Source organism: Miniopterus natalensis, chromosome 11 (assembly GCF_054644295.1).
Source record: "Miniopterus natalensis isolate mMinNat1 chromosome 11, mMinNat1.hap1, whole genome shotgun sequence".
Classification (NCBI taxonomy): Eukaryota; Metazoa; Chordata; class Mammalia; order Chiroptera; family Miniopteridae; genus Miniopterus; species Miniopterus natalensis.
The window spans coordinates 69,874,079-69,893,188 of NC_142091.1; the positions used below are offsets into that span (position 1 = coordinate 69,874,079).

The 19,110-nt window shown below is 42.8% G+C and overlaps 2 pseudogenes; one reads left to right on the forward strand and one right to left on the reverse strand.

Annotated features, from left to right (window-relative positions):
- Positions 1 to 516: 516 nt before the first annotated feature.
- Positions 517 to 7,929, reverse strand: LOC148092071 (glycine N-phenylacetyltransferase-like; annotated as a pseudogene).
- A 611-nt stretch (positions 7,930 to 8,540) lies between these two features.
- LOC148092072 (large ribosomal subunit protein eL6 pseudogene) lies at positions 8,541 to 9,177 on the forward strand (annotated as a pseudogene).
- Positions 9,178 to 19,110: the final 9,933 nt, after the last annotated feature.

Below are 19,110 nucleotides of genomic sequence, written 5' to 3' on the forward strand. Positions count from 1 at the left end.
ACTCTATTGTATCACTGAAATTTGCTAAGACAGTTGGACATAAGCATTCTTAACAAAAAATATAGGTCAGCATGTTAGGTGATGGATGCGTTAATTAACTTGACTGTGGGAATTCTTTCACAATGAGCTCATACATATCAAATTATCACACTGCATACCTTAAATATATTACAACTTTGTCAGTTATACCTCAGTAAAACTGGGGTGACTAAAAGGACAGGTAATGAAACGAGAGGCGAGAAATCATACTACTCATCATACCACTTCTTGGCAAAACTGGCAAATTTGCCATTGGCGCTCTACCCACATGGGAGATAGGAGCCCAGGAGCACATTGCGGCAGCGGGGCCCAGTCGGCGGGGACCCTGTTGGTCCTGTGGGCCACTCACACTGCTTCCCCAGAGCTCCAATAGCATGAATTTCCACTGCTGAGCATCATTCCTTTTTCTCTCCATCCACCGTATGTTCCTCCTGCTACACGACCACCCACCCGCACCGTCTTGTGTTCAGGGCCGCTTCACAGAGGCACACATTGCCACTGGTTCCAATCACAGGGCAAGCGGACATGGTGCAGATTGTGACTGATTTTCTGTACGGAAAGGTTGGCTTTGTCCGTATGGTTATAGAAGGGAAAACCGAGTTTCTCCAGAGCCTGGGTACTGACAAACAATGCATGGGATGAGAGGCCCTGGCCCCGGTACTCAGGCAGGGTGGCCCCCATCCGCACCTCCCCTGTGTACTCCATCAGGTTCCAGGACACAGGGTCCCCTCAGGCCCCAGCAGACAGCAGGTGGGAAATGTCTGGATACAGCGCTCTATGAATCTCTGGCTCCTCTCATTGCCACCAAAATGCCAGAATTTGTTCACCAGGGAAGCATGAGTAACATCGAGGGAAGAAAGTTTAAAGAGCTCTTCATTACTGTTAGGAAAAAGAGAACAGCCATAATATCACACACTGGATAGGATTCTATTCCCCGCCCAAACTGTGTTGAGACAATGCAGCTACAGCCAGCATGCCTGGATGCATCATCTGAGCAGGCAAGGAAATGTCTAAATGTCTCTCTGCCTTCTTTTTTTTTCTTTCTTCATAAAATAGGGAGATTAAGAGCATCCTCATCAAAAGGCAGAATATAAATATTGTGTGAGCTACTGTTTAAGGATAGGATTTGTGCCACACAAACAATAAGAATTACATAAAAATTAAGTATTGTTCTTCTGGACATTGCTCTGACTTTCCACTTAAGATGAGGGAACTTACAGATAAGAAAAACAGAGACACAGAAAATAAACAAGTGCCCCAGGCACAGGCTATCAGGCTGTACGTGAAATGCGGGTAGCAGAGGGCCCTTGGCCGCTGTGGGAAAGCTCAAGTGCAGAGGGGGCCGTGGTGTGGAGTGCAGGCGGCCCCCAGCACAGAACACTGGAGTCTGAAGGCTTCTGCTGTGGGGTCAGGGGCCTCCGAGGGGTCCTGGGAGAGCCCACAGTGGAGACCTAGAAGGTGGACACTCAAGCCCCAGTTATGCCTTGAGCTTCCGCCCGACCTGAACCAGCCATTTCTTCATCTGAGCCTGTTTTCTGGCAGGAAAGGGGGGATAATATCTTCTCCCTTGTCTATCTCATGGGATGGACAAGAAAATCCAATGGGATTATGGAATTAGAGGTGTATGTTTTAGGTGTAACGTGTGATGAAATCTGACTAAAGCTTTTCCATGAATCTTAAGACACAGAGGGCCATGGGATTGGGCATCCTCAGGCCAAATCTCTGCCCTCAGCCTTTAATTCTGTTCTGTATTCGACTAGGCATCAATGGGAGAAAATATGTAATGCGTTGAAATTCTCTTTATTGGAAATCTTTTGTTCTGCGAAGCAAATTCACTCAACACATCTTTCTGCAGCACCTGCTGTATACCAGGCCCTGCGAGGCTCTATCATCGAACAAGCAGAGAAAGCGGCTGCTCTGCGGGGGAAGGGGCTGCGATACTGTTGGGGGAATTCAAACATCAAATGAGTCTGTGAGTGAACTAAGTTGGCTAACTCCAGACAATCGTACGTGCTATAAAGAACCCAGAACTGGGTCATGTGTGGAAAATAACAGGGAAGCGACTTCAGGTGGGTGGGGCAGCCGGGACGCTGTGGTGAGGTGTCATTTGAAAAGCCCTGAGTAACAAAAGAAGTCATGTGAGTAAGGAATGGGGGGGGTGGGGGGAGACATTTTAGGCAGAGGGAAGAGCTGATCCAAAGGACCTGAGCTTGGGATGATCAGCAGTGGGAAGAAAACCAGCGGTGTTGGGGAGCAAGCAAGAGAGATGCGGTCTGAAAGGTAGGTGGATGCTGGCTCTTGTAGGGCCGCGGAGGAGTTCAGAATTCTTCCAAGGTGAGGCAAGAAGCACTAGAGTCTTTTAAGAGGAGAGGGACATGTCCTAAAAATAAGATTACTCTGGCTGCTCTGCAGAAAATGGGTCATTAGGAGCCCACACAAAAAACTGGAGAAGTTGGGAGTTAGAGTGTGCTGAATGGTGTGTGCCCTCAAAAGATATTCTCATCTGGAACCCGAAAAGGTGACCTTATTTCCAAAAGGGCCTTTGCAGATGTAAATAAATTAAGGAGATCAACGTGAAACCATCCCGAACCTTAAATGCAACGATAATCCTTATAATGGACAGAAGGGCAGCCACGCACGGAGAAGGCCATACGAGCACAAAATCAGAGACTTGAGTGATGAAGCCACAAGCCAAGGAATGCTCAGAGCCCCAGAAGCTGGAAGAGACAGGGAAGGATTCTCTCCTAGAGGCTTGGAAGGGAAGGCCGGCTTGCCGACGCCTTGACTTCAGAGGTAAATGTCTGTGGTTTTAAGCCGCCCGTTGGAGGTGATTTTTCACAGCAGCCCGAAAACTAGCGCCCGGGCTCCCGCGGCAGTGAGAGGCGCGAGCGGCAGCCGGCTGCTGTGGCCGCACTTACATGGAACGGCCCGGGCCACCGCCGGGCGGGGACTTCTGTGCATCCAGCAGGGAAGGGACCAGTTTCTTCGCTGTCTGAGACATCATATAGAGGTTGCATTGCGTTCGCTTGACCTGGTCCAGCTTAACAGCTACGAGATTTTCTGTGACCTCGTGCAGGTTGGACTGTGAGCCTAGGTGGAGAAAACAAGGAATGAGTGAGACGGCACTGTTCCCTTTCGAAGACAGGAGCTGGGGGGCCTCAAAACCTGTGGTCAGTCATGACATGGCTTCTGTCGGATCATGGCTAAATCACTCCCACATTTTTTTAAATTTAAAATTGGGACAACACTGTGATTCTTGAGCACATCCCAGTACGGTCTGACTGTCAGAGGAGATGAGGTGTAGATGTGGTGACCAACGTGTACTGAGCAAGTCAGCGCCCTCCCGGCAGCGGGCGGTGGTTACAGAGCTCGAGAGGTGAGCTCTTCCCTCACTGTCCTGACTTTCCCCCCGATATGATTCCGGGCTTGACCATGAAACTCGCCTTAGCCAGCGGGCCAATAGTAAAGGTAATTCAGTGAGAAGCTTGAAGAGGGATGGTGCACTGAGTCTTGCCCTCTCTTCCTTTTTATTTTTTTATTTTACTTTTCTTGCCTTCTCTTTCTGCTTTGGAAAGCCCTGTGGCTTTTATACGTTGCCCAATCCACTTCCACCAGCTCAGTCAACAGCCAGCACAAGCAACACCCAGGCTAGCAACACCCAGGCCCGAGGCGGTGGCCTAGTCCCACCAGCTCGTAGACAAACCCAGCGGACCGCAGGCACATGGGTGAGTCTAGGAGAGACGAGCTAAAGAGCCACCCAGCTGAGTACTGTCTAACTTGCTGTCCCACAAAATTGTGAGCTAATAAATCATGGTTGTTTTAAGTTATCGTTTTGGGATGGTTTGAAAACCAACGGATAAAACCAGACATGATGGGTGCTAAGCATTTCCCAGTCAAGGTCCCAATTAATCATTCAATGAATACTATTATAATCTTCATTTTTATCCATAAGGAAACGGATCCACAGAGAGGTTGTTACTTGCCCTAGATCACATAACTAATTATAGGCCCAACAAGGTCACAAACTTGGGTCGTTTGACTCCAGAGAGCATATTTTCAACCACTGGATTTCTCCTTTGTAAATATGACAGAAGGATAAAGCAGGTGAGGCAGAGGGGAAGCTCTGCTCCCATCCTCACGAGCCCGAACAGACCCTGGAAGATAAATCTGAGCCCTTAGCTAGTAAGAAATTACATTACTCGTGATTTCCTTTGCAAATGCCATGCATTGCAATTTTCAGGCTCTAGTTCACTGTGAAGGTGGTGGCAGCTGAGAGAGAGAATGGAGAGCGGGCCGAGTGCCTGGGGCTTGAAGTGGAGAGATACGAGGCGTAGGGGTGTTACTGAAAATGGAAAGCGACCCTCCAGGTGCAGGCATGGGAGATCCCAGCAACCGGCACGCATCCCAGTCCCCTTACTCTGGATCTGCAAATGTTGCTTCCAGTCGATGACTTCTGGTGAGCTAAGGAATTCCTGACAGTTCTTGGGGTCCCTGGAGTAGATTTGGTAGGTGTTGGTGTAGTGATCGCAGTCATCTGCCATCTCCTGTTTGGGTTGGGAAAAGTAGAATCGATATTTGTGTTTCATGATGGCCATTCCTTTTTCAGTGTTCCGTTATATACTATGATCTTTTTAAATACTAAAATGTGAGTTTTTGTTGGTGGTGTATTGCCTTTATTGAGGAATTATTTATATTAGGAGGTCAAGAGCTTCCTTATTCAATTAATAGTAAAAAATGTCCTGAACAAAACTATTCTTAGCTCAGCTATTGCTTTAAAATTTGAAAGAAAAATGACTCATTTGGAATTTAACATTTCTTTCAAAAAGCACAGGACAGACATTCAGACTTTTGGTAAAATATCTTTTGTACAAGTTTATTCTCTGGTAGTAAAAGTGTTAGCTTCAATGGCTGCAGTAAAGAAAAAATCAAAAAAAAAATCACAAAAACAAACCAATGACAACAACAACAAAAACTCCCGAAGATACGTTGTGTTCCCTTCTTACAATTTTTAAAACAAATCAGAATAGGGAAGTGTTCACAATCTACCATGCTCTGCAAATTCTTAGGAACAGGCAGATGCAATGGTCACATCTTTCTAAACATCACTAGTGATTTTCTAAATAAAGATGCAACATTTTTAAAAAAGTTATTGTTTTAACCTTTATAAAACCCAAGTAGAAAGTAAACTGACAAGCAAAATCTTTGGCCAAAAGAATAGATCTTGCTCTAGTCCAAAGACTTTGTAGAACATGTGGGCTGTGAACATGTCTTTATCAGCATTGACAGAGGTAACAGACTTAGAATACGCACCAGATGAAACCAGAGAAAAGTTATCAGGTGAAGAAGTTCTGAGGATCTACTGTACAGCATGGTGACTGTAGTGAGTGATATTGTATTCTGTAGGCTTGGAAGCTGCTAAGAGAGAAAATCTGAAATATTTTCACCACAAAAGAGAAATGGGAACTGTGTGACAGGGTGGAGTTGGTGTCCCCTCCAACTATGGCGGTGATCGTTTTGCAGTATATGTGTATCCAGCCTACACATTCTACGTCTTCAACTCACTCAGTCTTATATGGGAATTATCTCTCATAAGCTGGAAAACCTTATTTTTAAAATTGTAGTTTTGAAAGTAGCTCAAATAACATTTCTCATTCAGGTTTCTATCAATAATTCAGTCTTTATTTTCAAATTATTTAATTTGGTGATTTTTTTAATCAATTTCACTGCTATACAAGTTATAACAAGTAATAATATTTTTAATATTTTAATATTAACAACTTTAGATTTTTAGTTGATTTATTAAAATGTAAGCATACATTTTTGGTTTGGAGATATTTTAGCTATTTCATTTCATTAACTGTTAAACGCTATCACAATATGTAACCAGCAACTCCAGCCATGTCATTTTGCTCTTCAATTTCCCTAATTCACTGTGTTGTTTTAGACCCTATGCCTCGCAATTGCTATTTTGTCTGCTTTGGATGAAGTCTGGCCCTGATCCTCTATAAAAAAGTCTTACTTATCTTTTACATGCAGTTTTGGTAAACTTTCCACGAGGAAGCATCTCTGACCCTTTCCCTGCAACCTCTACTACATATGGTGTTTTTTTTTGAAATGCCCTGTTTTAAGACTATACTTTCAGGGATCATTTCTATAGTTCGTTAAAAAATGCGCAGTGTTATTGACTTTTCTGACGATGCTTGGTTCCGATACCCTGCAGCCTCTCCGTGGAAGGCAGGATCACAACGAGAGGTTGGGAGTTAGCACGGTGAGTTGGTGTGGTTCCAGGCTCGGTGTTTATAAAAGGTAGAAGAGGTAAAAATGGAGTTAGGGTTTGATCCATTACAATATAGATGTCTAGTCCGGGAAACGTTCCTTTAATATCTTTAACAAAAGATCAGCCTCTTGTCCATGCCATCAACATAACCTTAAATCAGCACAGCCTTCCCTTGGGCGCCTCCCTTCCCACAAACCAGAGGCAAGAAATAACTAAGGGTGTTTGGTCCTCAGCATGACCAGGATGCTGTTTGGGGTCCTGTCTTGAAAACAAACTAAAGCAGTGAATGAGCATGAAAATGTACCATATATAGTTTTAGTCAGCTCCTCCTGTGTTACTTTTTTTTTGACTTTCATTTTTCAATGACAGTTGTCATTCAATATTATTTTGGATAGATTGAGGTGACGGCACAGTGGCCGGGCAATCATCATCTCACGCATTCTCCTGTTGCTGCACATTTGACACCAGACGGTCACTTATCTGTGGGCTTACCTGTGTTCTCCTGCAGGCTGTGGGCTTCTTGAGGGCGGGGACTGTCCCCATTTCTGCAGTTCATCGCCAGGTGCCTGACAAGCACTTAGCAAATACAAACACAGACGCGCGTTCATTCCACGCCGGGCGCCTACCTGCTCCTGAGGGCGGACAACCACCGTGTTGAAATCGGGCCACTTGTCCACCAGGGCCTTTAGCTTGAGCGGGTTTCCCTGGTTCATGTGGGAAACGGTCCCATACACCTGCAGCATTCCAAGAAAATGGGAGGGTCAGCATCCAGGGGCTGCGAAAGCAGGTTTCCAGGTGTCGGCGTGGTAAAGACACGCAGGCGAGGATCCTTACAACAGCCTCATCAACTCTGTTCCATGTACTCACAACAGAAAACCCAGTTTCCCCCAGGGTTACTTCTATGAAATTATGGAATATTATAATTGCAAGGACTCTAATGACCATTTCTACACACCAATTTTAAGTTCGAGTTTTTAGCCCTAATAAGTGATTCTTTTAAAAATATATTCATACTATAAAACATTCAGGCCAATTAAATTTATGAATAAAGATCATGAACTCTCCCATTATAGAATGTAATACACATTTAATGTAATAGATGTCAATTATACCTCGATTCACAAAAAGGCAAAAAAAATCTTTTAATAGATTTCCTTCTATTCATGTACACCCACCACAAATCCCACAAAATGGAACATTTTAGGAACATGTAATTTTGAAATGTTTTTATCCATTAAATAAATATAGTCTAATCATATTTCTTTTTCAATAAACAAATAATTTTAATGACTGTAGAGCATTCTGTGATATGGATGGACCAACCTTCATTTTTAATTTGTTCACACGAAATAGCAAAGATCCTACAAAGAGGTCCCAGACACACCTCCCTTGCAAAGAGGTGATGTGAACCGAATGAGACGTAGCCTGAGTGAATTCCCGCCACAAAACAGATGCTCTTAAAAGCTCCTTCTCCTTCCCGCTTCCATCACAGGAAGACGCGGCCCTTTGTCTCCCTGAGCCTGTCGCCCTCTCACCTTTAAGGACTCAGGGAGGCTCTTCCTCAAGGATGTTTGTAGCATCTGCAGCATCTGTGGGCCCTGCAAGTGGAGCATCGTGGCAGCTATTTCAGGCTAGAGGAAGGATCAACAGACAGCCAGGAATGAGAAGATGCTGAAGGCACAGGAACTAGATCCACGCCTTTACCTGAACCTTAGACGGTAACAGGTGGGATATGCCTGCCCGCTTCTAAAGTAACTGCCTTGGGAGAGGGGTTGAAAGTAGGGTCACTCTGGATTTCTAGTCTTACCATGAAATAAGGGCACCCCAGAAGTTCTGAGGGGACCACCACCAAGACACAAGAGTAGCAGGCTCTGTGCTAATGACCACCACTCTCTTCAGTGTCCTTTATTGGTGTCAACCTCCCTGAAGTCCTCACTAAGGCCAAACGAGGAGACTGGCAGAAGCACATGGTTCTTTTTCTGAAAAATTGCACTTCAGTTTCTTACACTACCCAGAATTTCTGTTAAAGACACATTTGTTTTAACAAACATGTTCTTCAGTACTCTAGTGCATCTTTTGGGATTAGGCTACTGTCAATGATTAGCCACCACCAACAAGCTCTGTAACCTTCAGAAAGTCACCCTCTTGGTATCATGGTTGCTCATTAATCTTAATAAAAACAGGCTCTACCTAGAAAATTATTGTCTCTTTCCTATCTTGCAAGATGGCAGGTAAAGAAGCTGAGAAACCGGATACTAAGGAGAAGAAGCCTGAAGCCAAGAAGGCTGATGCTGGTGGCAAGCCTAAGAAGAGTCACCCCAAGGCCAGGGCGTGAAAGAAGAGGAAGCCCCACTGCGACCAAAGCCTGTCCTGGTCGGAGGCACTGACCTATATTTGTCACAAGAGGAAGTAATCAGCGGCTAAATCCAGGATCGAAAAGTTTAAAAAGGAGAAGTTCTTGCAACTGTCACAAAACCAGTTGGTGGCAACAAGAATAGTGGTACCAAAGTTGTCACACTTTGAAAAATGCCTAGATACTCTCCACCTGAAGATGTGCCTTGAAAGCTGCTGCGCCACAGCAAGAAGGCCTTCGGTGGGCATGTGAGGAAGCTGGGGACCAGAGTGGCTCCCGGGGCCCTTCTGACTGTCCTCACAGGGCGCCCAGAGGCAAGAGGGTGGTTTTCCTGAAGCAGCTGAGCCGCGGCCTGCTGCCTGTGACTGGCCCTCTGTCCCTTAATTCAGTTCCTCTGTGTAGAGCACGCCAGAAAGTCGTCATGGCCACCTCCACCAAGACTGACCCCAGCGGTGTGACAGCCCCGAACAGCAGGCCGATGCTCGCTCCGAGGAGCAGCAGCTGCTAAAGGCCAGGCGGCCGCTCAGCCCCAGGGCCGCCTCTGCTCTGTTTGCTCTCACCAGTGGGCTTGGCCCTCACAAACGGGGTGCAAAACCCTAACTGGACGCTTTATCTGTTTAAAACAGTCATTGTGTGGGTTAAACGAGTTAATACGTATTAAATGCATATAAGAGCTTCTTGCATAGAATAATTCAAGAATGTTATTTTTACTATTGTTATTGTTAATATTATTAGTGGCAGCTAACCACACAGTCATTCAACTCAGCCCATTCGGTTGTCCTTTTATTTTGAAGAAATGGGGTGTAACCTGAATCTAGGTGACAATGTGAATGCTTTCAGTGTGAAGAGTGCCCTGAGAATAATACCAATATTTACATCAGAGTTTGTTTGTGAGGTTAAATGAGGTGAGCCACTCACTGGCATCACGTGACTAAAAAAGCCCATAGAAAACTCTGAGTGCCCGGCACAGGACAGTATTTATGTGTCATGATTATCAGCATTTCCTAAAGGAAGCAGAGAAAAGATTGTTTGATGTACTTCGCTGGTTAGTGCTGAGGCTCCCTGGCTTCCCAGACCTCTGGCTTCCTCCCCTCCCCTCCCCTCCCCTCCCCACCCCTCCCTTCCCCTCCCCTCCCCTCCCCTCCCCTCCCCTCCCCTCCCCTCCCCTCCCCTCCCCTCCCCTCCCCTCCCCTCCCTCCCCTCCACTCCCCTCCCTCCCCTCCCCTCCACTCCCCTCCCCTCCCCTCCCCTCCCCTCCCCCCTCCCGTCCCCTCCCGTCCCCTCCCGTCCCCTCCCGTCCCCTCCCCTCCCCTCCCCTCCCCTCCCCTCCCCTCCCCTTCTCTCCCCCCCCCCCTCTGGTTTTTTTGTTTGAGAAACACATGTTCTTTGGAAATGATCAGCCACAGAGACTTGTAGAGATGGGACCCGTGATGTTTGTGTTCAATGGGAAAACGTCTCTGGTTCCAAAGAGCTCGTTTACTTTTTAGCACCCGCTGTTTGAGCAGGTTTGCGGGGCTTTGCACAAGTGAACACTCTTGGCTCTTGCGTGTGCCTATGTCCCCAGTTGCTTGTCAGTCCTTTGGGGGAAAAGAACAGCCACCTTATCCCCCCTAAGGCTACTCCTTAGTTTGGGGAGAGGAGAGTCTTTGCTGGCATCATTATGGTTTTTGTTGTGACTTTTAAAAACAGCTTTAATGCCGAGTAATCTAAATGGGCGTAATTAAAAGCATGCGGCGTGTACAAGCCCACAGACCTGACACACGTGTAAGCCCATGAAACAAACCATCGTCATACTTAAGAGAGAGAACATTCCCTTCATCCTGGCGCCTCTGGGCCTCGAAGCGGCTCTAACCCTGCGGGTGAGCTTTGGGCGTCACAGGGGCAAAGGCCACAGGGCGCTTCAGGCCCACTCAGCCCCTGACGACATGCTTTCAAAGGGCAGTTCAAACAAAGAGACTGGGTCGCAAGAGTGGTTTATAAAGCCACGTCAGCAAATAGGGGGCAATAAGGCACAGTCCCTGTCACTGGGAGAAGGGCACATAGATTACGGCCTGTTGGTGTATTGCACCTGCAAGGGCCATTCGCATAAGAACTAGCACACACACAGGGGACAGTGTTAAAGTAAAAGGAGAAACTGTAGAGCAGAAACAGTACAGCCCTTGACTTTAATATGTAAATCTGTGCTTACACGTATTAAACGGGCAACATACACAAGCATTTTAAGAATATAGGAAGATAAATTTAGAAGGGAAAACAAAATACTAAAAACTATTTTTTTAAAAAGGAAAAATTCCACTATTCAGAAGTAACTACTATTTTTTTTTTAAATATCTTTATTGATTTCAGAGAGAGGAAAGGAGAGGGGGAGAGAGAGATAGAAACATCAATGTGACAGAGTCATTGATCGAGCCCACAACCCCGGCATGTGCCCTGACCGGGAATCGAACCCTGATCGCCTGGGTCCTAGGTGGACGCTCAGCCGCTGAGCCACGCCCAGCCAGGCAATAACTACTATTAACTTGAGAATATATATCCATTTGTTTTAATACATTATTTCATTTTTTACAAAATAGGGGCGTGTCATATATAAAGAACTTTGTAACTTGTTTTTAAATTTAAAATGGCATAATTCTTGTCATCAAATATTTTTAGAACATGCATGTTAATAAGCATGTACATATAACAGATTTATATTTCATTATTACATATAATATGTAGTATATTTTATCATTCCGTTGCACACATGCACCACACATATTTTTAACCAGTTTCCTATTGTTGGGCATCAGGGTTGTTTACTGTTTTTCTCTATTGTTAATAATATTCGGTGGAAACATATTCTGTTAATATATACCCAAGTTTATTTTCTTAAGATAAAGTTTTTACAAGTGGAATTGCTAGATCGAAAGAAATGCCCATTTTTAAAGTTTAAAAAATATTCAAATATGTTAAACAAAATTTTAAAAGTTAAAAAACTATTTTATGGCTATGGCATTATCTATAAAAACCTTCCAATTAAGTTTCTTTTTCACATGACTTAAATGGACAGTAAACCTGGCCTGCCCTCTGGCCCGTGCCGTTCTGCACATTTCCCCTCGGGTTTTAACAGCGCGTCACCCTCCTGGCTGAGGTTTATGGGAAGAGCCAGCTGCCTCCTTCAGGTGCTAAACAAGCCTCACTCGGGTCAAGCACCCTTTCCTGCCCATGTCATCACCTCTTCCTTCGCCCGCCAGCGTCCCACATCCCTTCAGATCAATTTATTTGTTCAGAACGAAGAACTGACTCATCCCTCCCAGGGATTTCTCCACAGTGCCTCTGCTGTGTACACAGTGCGTGCAGAAAGGCTGTCTCTCAGTTGGGATAGACCCCCTTTTCCAAATATCACCAAATAAGCTCAAGCACTTCCTAGCTAAAGCCGGCAAGGTCATTGATTTTCCGCACCAAGGTCATTTGCTGCAGGAGAGAAGGGAGCCGGCGGCTGCAAAGCACCGGTTCTCTCCAGGGAGATGAGTTCTCACCTGGGTGGGGAGCTCCGCACAGACCGGTCCTCAGGAACAAACGCGAAGCAGCAGGCTTTTCCAGAAGAGAAAATCCCTTTTATCCAGGCATGCACGGCTCAGACCTGCAATGTGTGTCTTGGTAAATTTTCTACAGAAATCATTAAGCTGACGCTCTTGGCCTTTTAAATGCTGGGGTGTGGGGGTGGGGGGTGGGGGGTGGGGAGCTTCCGTTAGCTGGTGTGGGATCCAGAGGCATTCAGTTCCTCCCTCTGGGTGGGAACCTTTGGAAAGCTGGTTCTTCAAGCCTGGGAGGCTGGTTGTGTCTCAGGGTTGGATCTATTTTCTAGTTGTGTGTCTTTGTCCAGTTATCTAGTCTTTGTGCTTCAGTTTTCTCACCTGCAGGTTGAGTGAATAATACTACTGGCTATTTCTGCTTTCTGGGTGTGGTTTCTTTGTAAGTTAAATGAGCTAACATCTGTGAAGTGCCTACAGAACTGTGACTTAAGATCTATGTGTCTGTAGATTATACTCCCTTTGAAAGAGAGAGAAAGAGAGGGTTAAACTTCCTGAGTTATTGTATGTCCATATTTTTTAAAAAATTTCCCTTCTAATTAAATGTTCTTTTGCCTATCTTTTTAAGTGTCTTTAATATTTTTAAATGTTATTAGTATTTTTCTTTATTATTAATATTTCAATTGCATTTGATGTGCAACGTTATATTAGTTTCAGGTTGACAACATAGTGGTTAGACATTTATGCAATTTACAAAGTGATCACTGGCATCCATCTAGTACCCATCTGACATCATACAACATTACTGACTGCATGCCCTATGCTGTACTTGACTCCCGTGTTTTGCCTACCTTTACGATCGTAGGCCTCAGACCTGAGAGCTATAATATCACTTCTCTCTTTACTAAGTACCTGAGGCTGCTCCTGAGAAGTCTGAAGTCAGGGTGATTCCTGGCCTTCTGAACACAGCCAGTCTGTTCCTCTCTCTGGAACTTTGTAGGATCTTCTCTTGATCTTTGGTGCTCTGAAGTTGCACAGTAATATGGCTATTGAGTTCTTTTCATACTCAGCCTGAAGTGACTTCTTTCGATCTTAAGACATTCTTCACTTTGGAAAATGTTCTGCTTCTCCTGCCTCTTCTTTCCTTTTCCTACTTTTAAATTGTTTTTATCACTGCAATTGCTCTGTTCTCAGTTTTTGGAATGCCATTTAGATGGGTGTTCAAGCTTCTCAGTGTTGTTCAGTTCTCTTTTTTTTCTTTCATATTTCCCATCCCGCCTTCATTTTGTGTTATGGTCTCCTAGATCGTCCAGCTTTCTAATTATGCGTCGGATGTATCTACTTTGCTACTCACTCCATCTACTGAGATTTTTTTACTTTAGTTCCAATATTTAATTTCCAAAATCCCCAGGTGATTCTTTCATATGAATGTAGCAGAAAATATCACAATTATACTTACCTAAAGTTTTCTCTTGTCCTATTTCTCCTCAGCAGGTGTGAATTCATCCGCAGGTTGAGTCTGATGCCTCTCTTTCCCTTGTCAATTCTTTAGTCATTCTTGGTTTTCCTTTTATCTTTGACTGAGAGTTCTTCTCCACACTGAAGAAAATGACTGTTGCATGTGCATGGTATTTTGGGACGATGGGATGGGGCACATTGCAAGATGTGACAATAGTTTGCCATCTTTGTGTGAGACCCTATTCTCTTCCAAGGCTCAGAAGCTCTCTGCTGCCTCCCAACCCCAGTGTTCCTCCTCATGGCCTCACACTAGCAAAATGCTTAGCAAAAATCAGGATGGAGTCAAGGGTCAACGTACCAAGCTTTGGGTAACCTAGCTCTGATCAATAATAGCCCTGAGTTGGGTTTCCTCCAAGCAGTGTGTCTGTTGACTCTGGGCTAATCCTCCCCACTGTGCTTTTCTAACAGACGTTTCATAGGTGTTATAGGTGGTGGTTTCTTGCAGTTTCTTGCAGCTTCTAGGAATTCCCCAACACATCTGAAGCATTAATGAATTCTTCTCTTCCCTGCCTCTTATTGATGTTAATTTTAGTCATTTAATGAGGCTTAGACAAATGATAAGACAACTAGATCCATCTGCCATCTTGGGCCAATTCTCTGACATGTGCTTATGAAATCCTTTTTAGATCTATTTTTACAAGGGCGTGTGTTTTATCTGCATTTTTAAAATGGGAAAACAAAACATATCATGCTGATATGATTTGCCCAGGATCATCCACTGAGTGGCTGAACCACACCTGAAATTCAGACACACTCCTGACCTCTAGTCCTGTGTGGTAACCACATTACCCAGGGCACTAGATTTATGTATATTAAAGCAATAGTTTGTAGTTACACAACATGTAGCAGTCATAAGTCATTTTCACATGCACTGTGTTCTCCTTTCCTCACAAATACTCTTGATAGAGCGCTGTTATTTTTACCCCAGGCTGGAAATTTTGGCTATTAAAACAAACAATAAATTTATCAGAGACAATTGAGCTATGTTAGGTAGACTCGGGGCCTAGGGATTTTAAGTCTTTAGATGGACATAAGTGTAAATCTTGGGATATCCTGGATATTTCTCTACCACCTACATCAAACAATAAGGCAGCCAGCATGCTGAAAAGATGCCCAAAGAAACACATCAAAGGCTGAAAAGTCATCTTGTTTCCCATAAAATATCTTATCTTCATCTTCAAGAGCACTGGATTGCTCCTTTAAAGAACTCCCTAGCATCTTTAGCATCCATGAGCTCTGTAAAAAGAACAACTTGGATGGGAGCTCCAGCTCAAGGAAAACTAAGAAATATTAAAGATGTGAGAGGAGTTGGGAGGGAAATAGAAATGAATGTCTTAGGTGAATGGTCTGAGCCTTTTCTAAAGCAACTAAATTAACCATAGATCAAAGAATTCTTTGCCAATTCTGGAAGAAGAATTGGAATAATGGAAGAATCTGTTTCATATTTTTTCCCATTTTAGTAATAATAATAAAAATAGGTAAAATTTGTTGAACATTTATGTGGACCAGATGCTGGCTACTGTATTATTTGCCCAGTTTATTTCCAGGAGAGGGAGAGAGGGATAGAAACATCAATTGGCTGCCTCCTGAACTAAGGGTATTGAGCCAGCCACACCGCCGGGCTCCGGGCACTGTGTTTTATGTGAATTATCTTGTTTAAGTTTTTTAACTAGTCAGTGTCAGCAAATAGTGCTATTCTCATTTTACATATGAAAATCTTCAGATACAGACATCATGATCTCTAATACTATTTTTTTTTTTTTTTTCAGTAAGAGTGACTAAGACTTCTTGAAGAAATCATTGATTCTGGTTTCCTGCAGAGAGATATAAAGTAAACTTGAACCATTTTATGTGTCAGAAAGTAAGAAAGCATTCAAACATTAGTGAAGCCACGTCCAAAGATTTTAAGGATCAGCAGAATAGTAGGTTCTCTTGGTGAAAGTTGCAGTAATAGAGAGTTATGACTGTAGTTAAAATATATGGACTCTGCCTGGCTGGGCGTGGCTCAGTGGTTGAGCATCAACTTAGCATCCAGGAGATCGAGGTTTGATTCCCAGTCAGGGCACATGCCCGGGTTGCGGGCTCAATCCCTAGCCAGGGCATGCAGAAGGCAGCCGATCAATGACTCTCTCATTATTGATGTTTCTATCTCTCTCTCTCCCTCTCCCTTCTGCTCTCTGAAATCAATAAAGACATATCTTTTAAAAAATACATGGACTTTATGAGGCATTATGAGTCCACAATGACACACAGATAATCTGGTATTATTAACTCACAGGTTCATTGAAAACTGTAAAAATTAATTAATGCTATGTACAATAGAAGGCATTCTTTTACTTGGCCTTTATTTTGTAAAATTACAAACCCTAAAAATTGCAACAATGACATATTAAACTCTAAATACATATGCAGTCTTTACCTATGTTCATTGACTTTATTTGCCACATTTGTTTATACATGCATTGAAATCCTTTTGTAGGTTGCTTCTATTATGATCATTTGTCCCAAATATTTAATCATGTATCATGGAAGTACAGGGACATTCACTTTCTTAACCACAATACAAATTTAACATTTCTCTACTTCTGGTAACTAATACACAGATCATATAAAAACTGCCAATTATAGCAACAATATCCTCCATAGAAGTTTACTTTTTGACCCAGCATCTAATCCAGAATCTCAAATTGTTTTTAGCTGTCAAACTTTTTAGGTTCACTTTTTCTGGAAAAATTCTTCAACCTTTCTTTTTCTTTCATGATCTTTAGAATTTTTACATGTACATGCCAGTTGTATTGTACAATAACTCTCAATTTTGGTTTGTTTTAGTTTTTTCTGAAGTGTTTGTGTAATTTTTTCCTTATGACTAGATTCAGGTTATGCATTTTGGGTAAAAATATTATATTAATGAGGTTGTTTCTTCTTTAGTGAATCACATCCAGACACACATTATTGGTGGTATTAATTTTGATCACCTGAGCTCATTAGGAGGCATTTTTTTAAAAACTCATAGGTGGTATATGAAAACTCTAAAGTCATGTGAAATCTGCAAATTTCAATGGGATATCATTTCAGATATCCTTAAGAGTTGTAATGTTCTAACGATACAGAAGAATAGAAGTATCTCTCAGTTACCAAAATCTTAGCATCCCCTCATATCCAAAGGTATCTGGATCTATAGTTTTGCATCTTAAAACCCTAATACCCAATTAGTTGATCAATCAGGATGAAGTTATAGACTTGTATGAGTAAATTTAAAAAATGAAGACATGAATATAACTCTAATTCAAGGAAGTGGGTTAAACTGTTCCTCCACCCTTGAAGTTATAGAATTATTGATATAGCCCGGCTGGACGTGGCTCAGCGGTTGAGCATCAACCTAGGATCCAGGCGATCGGGGTTCGATTCCCAGTCAGGGCACATGCCCCGGTTGTGGGCTTGATCAATGACTCTCTCATCATTGATGTTTCTATCTCTCTCTCTCCCTCTCCTTTCCTCTCTCTGAAATCAATAAAGATATATTTAAAAAAAAAAAAGAATTATTGATATAGCATTAAACATATTGTTGAACACATTCTATCAGTTCCCCTTGGGTTGGTGAACACACAATACAATATACAGATGATGGATTATAGAATTGTACACCTGAAACCTGTATAATTTTATTAACCTATGTCACCCCAATAAGTCCAATAAAAAGTTAAAAATAAATCTTAAAAAATAAAAGAAACTAGGCATCCTAACTATTTTTCTGGTAGGAAATAGCTTCAAGAACTTAGGATGGTACACACCTTATTTGAGTGGGTATGAGTTACCATTGAACATACAAATGTTTAGAGCAGGGTTTCTCAACCTTGCCACTATGGATATTTGGGGCCAGATAATTCTTTATGAGGGGCTGCTCTGGGCATTGTAGGGTTTAGCACCATCCTTTTACCCACTAGATACCAGGCACATCACCTCCCCAAGCTGTGACAACCAAAATGTCTCCAGGCCATTTCAAATGCCCTTTCGAGAATAAAATTCCCCCTGGCTGAGGACTATTGTTTTAAGGGAGTCAAACTCATGGTACAAATATTTTTGAATTAAGGTGGAAATAATGACTATTTAGTATTCACATACTTATTTTATATATATGTTTGTGTGTATATGTGTGTGTGTGTGTGTGTATGTAATTGCCTGTTAGAGTAATAACCTTTAAACTCAATATAAAAGGCATAATTAGGGTAATTGATTTAGATTTATGAAATTTTACAGTTGAAAGCTTCTTAATGTTGTGCTTCAATTAGAAGAGCCAATAAAAGTTTAGATGTACTGTATGTGTAAGTTTCAAAAGGTCATTTTGTGAGGTTACAAGAATTACTTAGTATTTAAGAATAGTTTGTTTGTTGCCCAAAATATACATCCTTAAAAGAGAAGTTAAATTTATAGATATAGCTTAAAGTGCTTAATTAATTTGGTTTATCATCTAAACCAAAGTAAATGCTACTTAAGAGGTCTTTAAAGAGAATTGTTTTAAAAATCGAAGACTTTAAAATGATTTGTAAACAAAACCATCTGCATCTGAAGCACAGGAGCAATCCATCACTTGACACCATCCCGTCTCAGCCATGGCCCACCTCCCTGGGTCTGGGTCTTCCCACTCTCCATAAACCCAATTCAGGCTCTTCCCATCATGAACCACTTCGCTTCAACTTGTACAATCAAACGCAGAATCTCTTTATTGCTTGTGAGTTTGGGTAGATTTAGGAAGCTCTTCTTTTAGAAACAACATTGAATCAATTTCCCTGGTGTGGGAGTGAGGAGAGGAGAGGCTTATATAAATTAGTCTTTTTCTTAGTAACTCTCCCTGCTATATCATGTTTAACTAAATATTTCATATATATTTGTATGATTATTTAATGCACTGTGTTTAATGTACTGTGTATAATTATTTAATGTACTGATAAAGCAGCAACCTGAGAAGAGTATAATCTCTACAGACCTGAGCAGAGCCCACTTGCCTATTGTTAAGAGAAAGGCCATAGAAAGGTTGAGTAATGAGTCATAATGACCAGAAAATACTACCCAGCCCTGGAAAATTTAGCAAGGCTCTACAGATCCACACACTAGGAGTTCCAGAAGCCATTCAAGGCAGCATAAAGCTCATGAAAAGAGTGTCCATATATCCCTGGAAGTGTGGGGATCTCAACCATGTGGAGTGTCTGGGACTGTGTCACATTGAGACATCTATGGGAAGCCCAGCAGTGACCTGAGTGCAGCGACCATGATATAGAGCATTCGCACTGCTCCCCCAGAGCCTGCTTCTTTACTGATAATGACAATTATGTACAATTTACTCTCTCTCTCTGCCCACCCATCACTGCTCTAGGCACATGCCAGGGCCCATCTGATGCTTGTGTAGGACGGAT